Genomic DNA, 7,382 nt, shown 5'->3' on the forward strand with positions numbered 1-7,382 from the left:
TGTCAATCGGGCCACCTAAATATCTCGGAAAAGGGTTTTTTTTCACCAAATTTCGCACAGAATATCTTTAACATTTGTACTTTCATTTCAAATTTTTTCAGAATTACTTTTTCTTTTGTTTCAAAATGGTTGACCAAAATATCTCAAAAAACATGTTTTTTTACATTTTCTCCAGATATACCATTTTTAAGGTGAAAAAAAAAACAATTATTAACCCGAGACTATTATTCAATTTGACGTTTCTCGTGTTGCTGGTAATAAATAAACTGCTAAAATGCTAAATTTCAAAATGGCGGATTCAAAATGACAGCCGAAAATTAAAGTTTTAAATTAACATTTTAAATTTAGCATTTTAGTAGTTTATTCATTACCAGCAACACGAAAAATATCAAATTAAATAATAATCTCGGGTTAATCATTGTTTTTTTCACTTTAAAAATGGTATATCTGGAGAGCATGTAAAAAACCACGGTTTTGAGATCTTTTGGTCCGCCATTTTGAAACAAAAGAAAAAGTAATTCTGAAAAAATTTGAGATGAAAGTTGAATTGTCATACTACAAAAAAATCCATAATGCTAACCAGCCAGGGTCGAAACATAAACTAAAATCTGCGATAACTTATTCTAATTTTAATCGTTTGATTGCAAGTGGCATGTCGTTGGAATCGCAAAAAACGTAGATTCCGAATATAATATTTTTAAATTACTGGTTGCCAAATTAGAACATTTTTATGTTTGGTATTTAATGCCTTATTATTACAAAGCCCCCCCCCCCTCCCCTCGGCTGGCAAGGCTCGACACAGCGCTCTCGCTCAGTCAACGAAGTGAGGGGAAGTCGCGTTAAGAGGGTAATACGAGCAGGTAGACCACGATCAAATGAATACTGCCCCTTCCGACACTCCTTCCTCCTATAATTTCCCTCACTCAGCCTACTATTTTTCTCTTCGTCCTTTTCCCCTTTCCCACCTCTTCATTTCATACCCAAACTACCCCGCACTACTCTATCTCCACTCCTCTCTACCCTCCTTCTCGTCCCATCGTTTTCCCTACTTCCCCTACGTCTCTTTTTTTAAAGAAAGCACAAAATTTAAATAAGCATAACTTCATAGAAAAACTATGTTTCACCTATCGTATGAATACATAATTCCCCTATCCCTCGCTTACCCAGCTATACTTCTATCCTGCCCACCCTACTTCCCCATCCCCCTCTTTCCTCTTCTAATCAACAAACTATCCTACTTTTCCTTTCCTACTTACCTCCTTCTATTCCCATCATTTCTTCTACTTTCCTTCACTTCCTCTTGCTACCATGCTCCCTCTTATTTCTCCCACTCCTCCTACTTCCCCTAACCTTACAATTATTTACCCTTCCATCATTCCCGTCATTCCATAATTTCCTACCCCACTTATGCCCTCACTTCTTCTATCCTCATTCACTTTCACTCCCCTTATTTCTTATTACTTACCATACTACCCCTCCCATAATTTGCTATCAGTTTCCCACTACTTATTTCTCCTTTTTACCATCCAATCGGTTTCTCTTACTTCCCCTACTCAACAACGCCTTGTATCCCCTCTCTTTCTCTCTTCTTTTTTTCCCTCTTCCTCTATTATAATTAAAATAATTCAAGTATTTTATTTTATTTAGACTAAGTTAAATTCAAGTTCATTAAACAAAACGGCAGATACAATTAAACTTTAGTCGATTAAAATAAAATAAAATATTTATATTTAAGAGCTATAGCAAAATTTTCGCAGAAAAATAAAAATAATCCCAAGGTGGTAGTTTAAATAGAGGTAAGAAACTCCCTTAATCATTATATTAACAAATTTTGTTAACTAAAATGGATATTATTTTAGTCTTTACTCAAATTAAAGGTGAGTAAAATAATTATAAAATATTTTAATGTTTGATCCGATTGCGGAATTTTAAATCAGGCAAGTTCTTCTCTTCATGTCACAAAAATGTAGACAAAGGAAAGTTATTTTTGGAGGTAATCATGCGATAAGTATTTTCCTATTTGAATAAAAAATCCTATGAAGTTATAAATACAGTCGATACTGAATTTAGTGATTAACTCCGCGCTGCGGATATGGGGTGAGACGAGCTGCAGGGGGATGAGTGGTGTTCACTCAGGCGTGACAAAGAGAGAGAGAACCAGGAAAGAGACAAAACAGTTCCGAGACTCTGGATTTATGGTTACCATCAGCTTTTAAACCGACACTTAATTCAGATTTGACTGTATTTAAAATTTCCTGTGGTAAAAAAATTCTTTAAGAGCAAATTTTTTTTAAACCTTATTTGATTTTTCTTTAATCTCCTCTCAACAAAATGTTTTAAACCGCATAATGATCGAAAGATGTTTTCTTTATAAGAGGACAAGCTCTAGAACAAATTTGCCAACAATAAACTGTAGATTTTTTTATAAAAAAAAAACTTTTACATTTTTAAATAAACTGACAAAATTATTTAATTGTTGGCTGTTCTCAAAGTTTTCCGCTAATTTTTAAAAACAGCACTGTAAACTAGAAAGAAGAAATGATGCCAAATTTACATAAATAATTAAGAATTGAGTTCAGTTTCTATTTATTCTAGTTTATACAATTAATTTTCAATCAAGAAAAAGGGAATTCTCAATTTAAAAAAAAACGAATTTTCAACCAAAGAATTTAATTTTCAATCAAAAATTTTAACTTTCAGTTAGAGAAATAAGATTTCAAGCAAATAAAATAAACTTTCAACAAAACAAATTAATTTTCTAGTAAAAAGATTAAGTATATTTTAATATAGATTTTTTAATTATTTAAAAAAATTAATTTTTAATAAAAAACTCATTTTCAACCAAAGAAATAAATTTTTAACCCAAAAGATTAATTTGCTACAACAAAGAATAATTGTTAACAAAATACAGAATTTTTCAACCAAATAATGGAATTTTCGACTGAACATGATAAATAAATGTTTAGCCAATCACGGAATAGTTAAATTTTCAGTTAAAAAATAATGATTAATCATTAATTTACAGAAACAGAATTTCACCCATTACAAAATTCAGATTTTTTGTAACATTCTATCATAACGAATTTTAAAATGAATTGGATTATATTTTTTTTAACTTTATGTAAATTTAGAAATATTTCAAGTGACCTCCTGACAAAAAATTTTCAAATAAATAAAAATGTTTTTTAATAAAAAATGTACGTCCCCGACCATCTCCCGGTATTCCCAATCTTATCCTGAATCAGTAAACTTTTCAAATGTAAAAACGCTTATAATTATCAAAAATCTTTTTAAAATTTTAATTCTAGTTCTGCAAATTGGAAAATCCCAAAAATTAGAATTTTTTTAAATGTCCAAAAAATAACTAAAAAATTCAGATTAAAAAAGAACCATAATATTTCCTCCTAAATTGAAATAAAGAAATACGTTCTAAGCCCAGTTTTGAATTTCTGAATGAAAAGTTAAGAATGACTATATAACGTGCTAAGAAAGTTTGTCGGCACCAATTTGTAAAAATAATACTGGGTATAAAATCTGAAAAGATGTCTAGTAATCTCAAAGAAAGTATAATGATCTTAATTGGTCAATTTTTGCACTATGGAGGCGTTCCAGCAAATTATTTTTGCGATTAGTTGAGCAATAAGTACGTTTTCGCTCCTGAAAAGTCGTTAAAGACATGCAGTTTAAGATCATGAGCTTAAAATGCTTCGCAGATGGTGAACTTTTCCCTTGTCGATTCCCATGTGAAAATATTAACATGCAATTAAAAAAAAAAAATTTACATGGAAATCCACGTGAATTCATCTAATCACATGTAAATATAGGTGTAAATTAAAAGCACCTTTGACGTGAAATTCTAGTTGAATGTCACGTTAAAATTTACGCGGTAATCCAAGTGAATGCAAAGAAATCTGCGTGAAATTTTACTCGGAGATTTCCATGGAAATCCACGTAAATTCTGCCAAACACGTGGAAGAGTATATGTAAATTTTAAAAAATCTTTCACGTGAAATTCCACGTTAATATTTACATGGAAATCCACGTGAATTCATCCAATCTAAATCCACATGGAATTTTACGTAAGAATATACAGGGAAATCCACGTAAATATTTAGATTACGTAGAAAACTATATGGAAATTTGAAACACCTTTCACGTGAATATCCATGTGAAACTTTAAGTGGAAATTTACATGGAAACCCCAGAGAATTCATCCAAGTATCTTGAAATCCACATGCAACTTTAAAACATTTTTTTATCTGGAAAAACGAATGAAATTCTGGGTAGAACTTCAAGTATAAATTCATATGAAAATCCACGTAAATTTGTCTAAACACGTGGAAATCCACATGAAAATTTAAAATATCTTCCTCGCGGAAATCAATATGGAATCCTGTTCGAAATTTCACGTCAAAATTTATATGGAAATCCACGTAAATACTTCCAAGCACGTGAAAATGCAGTTAGAAATGTGAAAAATCTCCAACGTAGAAATTCGCATGGAATTCTGTGTGGAATTTTACATGGAAATTCTCATTGAATTCCACTTGTAAGGTTTCAAATTTACATGTCGATTTACCCTTGGTTAGATAAATTCACTTGTTAATTCATGTGGAACTTTCCATGGAAGGTCTAAAATTTCCATGTGTATTTACCCGTGGCTGGGTAAATTTACGCGGAAATCCACGTGAAAAACTACCTTGTATTGTAAGTAGAAGGATTTAACTTTTTAGGTGGATTTTTAAATAGCTAGAGAAATTCACGTCTGAATCCACGTGACAGGCTACCTGGATTTCTGCGTGACTAAGGAAATTTACGTGAAAATCTACGTGGAATTTTAAGTAGAAGACCACGTGGAAGATTTCCATTTTTTATGTGGATTTACACGTGGCCAAATAAATTCACGTCAAAATCCAAATAAATTTTCACGTTAAAGATTTTTTATTTCAACGTGGATTTATACGTAGCTTCTTTAGCTAGATAAATTCAAAAGGGACAGAAAAATTTTTTTCTACGCAGGGGTAGGGGCACAGACTTTTAATATGAAATTGCACAATTTTACACAGTAGAATAATATTATACTGTGTGGACCATTTTACATCAATCATAAATAATAAATAAGCAATGAATATTTATTAACGAATAATAATAAATACAGGTATTAAATTCACTTTGACAAAGATTGTACACATATAACCAAATATTTCAAAAATATTTAGAATTTTTCTCAAATATTAAACAAAGATTTTCAAAGATTTCGTATCGATTTACAAGAGTGCACAAAGATGCCTATGATTTCCCAAAGATCTGTTCAATCTATCCGAAATCTTTCCGAAATATTTGGAAAATCTCTTAAATCTTTGGGAAATCAATATAATCTTTCTGAAATATTTGGAAATATGTTTGAAATATTTGGTAATATTTGTGAAATTATTGAAGTCTTCGGGGAATTATTCACATCTTTTTGTACAATTTTAGAAATTCATCTAAAACCTTTGCGAAATATTAAAAATGTTTGTTATAACCTTGGGAAATCATTGAAATCGTTGTGCACTGTTTGAAATCTTGCTATATTTTTTTCAGATACTGGAAATCTTTTAAATCTATCCGAAATATTTGCGGAATCTTTAAAATCTTTGCAAAGTCATTAAAATCTTTGCGAAATCTTTGGAAAATCTTTCTGAAATCTTTACGAAATATTAAAAATATTTTTGAAATATCCGATAATATTTGTTAAATTATTGAACACGTTCTGAAATCCTTTAAATCTATCAATAATCTTTGCGAAATATTTGAGACATTTTCTAAATCTTTGGTAAATCATTGAAATCTTTGGGAACTCGTTGAAACATTTTTGATTTTTTTCAAATAATGGAAATCTATCCGAAATCTTTGCGAAATATTTAAAAATCTTTGTTTAATCATTCGAATCTTTGGAAAATATTTTTGAAATGTTTGGAAATATTTGGGAAATATAAAAATTATTTTTGAAATATCTGATATTTGTGAAATTATTGAAATCTTTTTGAAATGTTTTAAAACTATCAAAAATTTTTGCGAAATATTTATGACATTTTCTACATTTTTGGGGAAAATCATTGAAAAATTTGTGCACTTTTTGAAATCTTTCTGAAATTTTTTTAAATAATGGAAATCTTTTGAATCTAACCAAAATCTTTGAAATCCTTAAAAAATCATTGAAATCTTTTAAATATGTCCGACATCTTTGCGAAATATTTTAAATCTTTTAAATCCTTAGGAATAATGGAAATCTTTTTGAGATCTTTCAGATACCTTTGGAAATCTTTTTAACATATCAGAAATATTGAGTAATATTTCTGAAATTAATAAAATCATTAAAGTATTTGTGAAAACTTTAAAATTTTTGGAAAATCTTTCTAAAATCTCTGGAAAATCTTTCTGAAATCTTTGGAAATCTTTGCGAAATATTTAAAATATTTTTTTAACATCTGATAATATTTGTGAAATTATTTAAATTATTTTGGAATCTTTTAAATCTATCCAAATCTTTGTGACATTTTCGAAATCTTTAGGACATCTTCGTGAAATCTTTTAAATCTATCCGAAATCTTTAAAATCTTTGTGAAATGATTAAAATCTTTGGAAAATCTTTCTGAAATTTTTTTGTAATATTTTTGAAATATCTCATAATATTAGTGAAATTATTGACCACTTTCTGAAATCTTTTAAATCTATCAGAAATCTTTGCAAAATGTTTGTGATATTTTCTAAATTTTTGCGAAATCATTGAAATCTTTGTGAATTCTTTTAAACCTTTCTAAATTTTTTTCAAATAATGGATGTCTATCCGAAATACTTGTGAAATCTTTCAAAACTATCATAAATCTTCACAAAATCTTTCAAATCTTTATGAGATCTTTGAGAAAACATTGGAACCTTTGTGCAATATTTGACATCTATCTGAAATATTTCGAAATTATGTGAAATCTTTGTGAAATTTTCTCAACCTTTGGAAAATCATTCAAATCTTCGGATAATCTGTCTGAAATCATTGCGAAATATTTAAAATATTCTTAAAATATCCGATAAAATTTGTAAAACTATTCAAAATTTTTTAAATCTATCAAAAATCTTTGCGAAATATTTGTGACATTTTTTTAATCTTTAGAAATCATTGAAATCGTTAGCAATATGAATTTTCTGCCTGTATTTATTCTTTATTATCATTTGTTATCAACTATTCATTGTTTATTTATTATTAATTACTGATGTAAAAATTTTCACAAAGAATAATACTATTAACCATGTAAAAATTGTGCCACTTAATATTATAAGTCCATGCTCCTGCCCCCACCTAGAAAAAAAGGCTCCACCACTTCTGCCCTGCCTGGTCAATTTCT

This window comes from Belonocnema kinseyi, chromosome 3 (genome assembly GCF_010883055.1).
Source record: "Belonocnema kinseyi isolate 2016_QV_RU_SX_M_011 chromosome 3, B_treatae_v1, whole genome shotgun sequence".
NCBI classification, from domain to species: Eukaryota; Metazoa; Arthropoda; class Insecta; order Hymenoptera; family Cynipidae; genus Belonocnema; species Belonocnema kinseyi.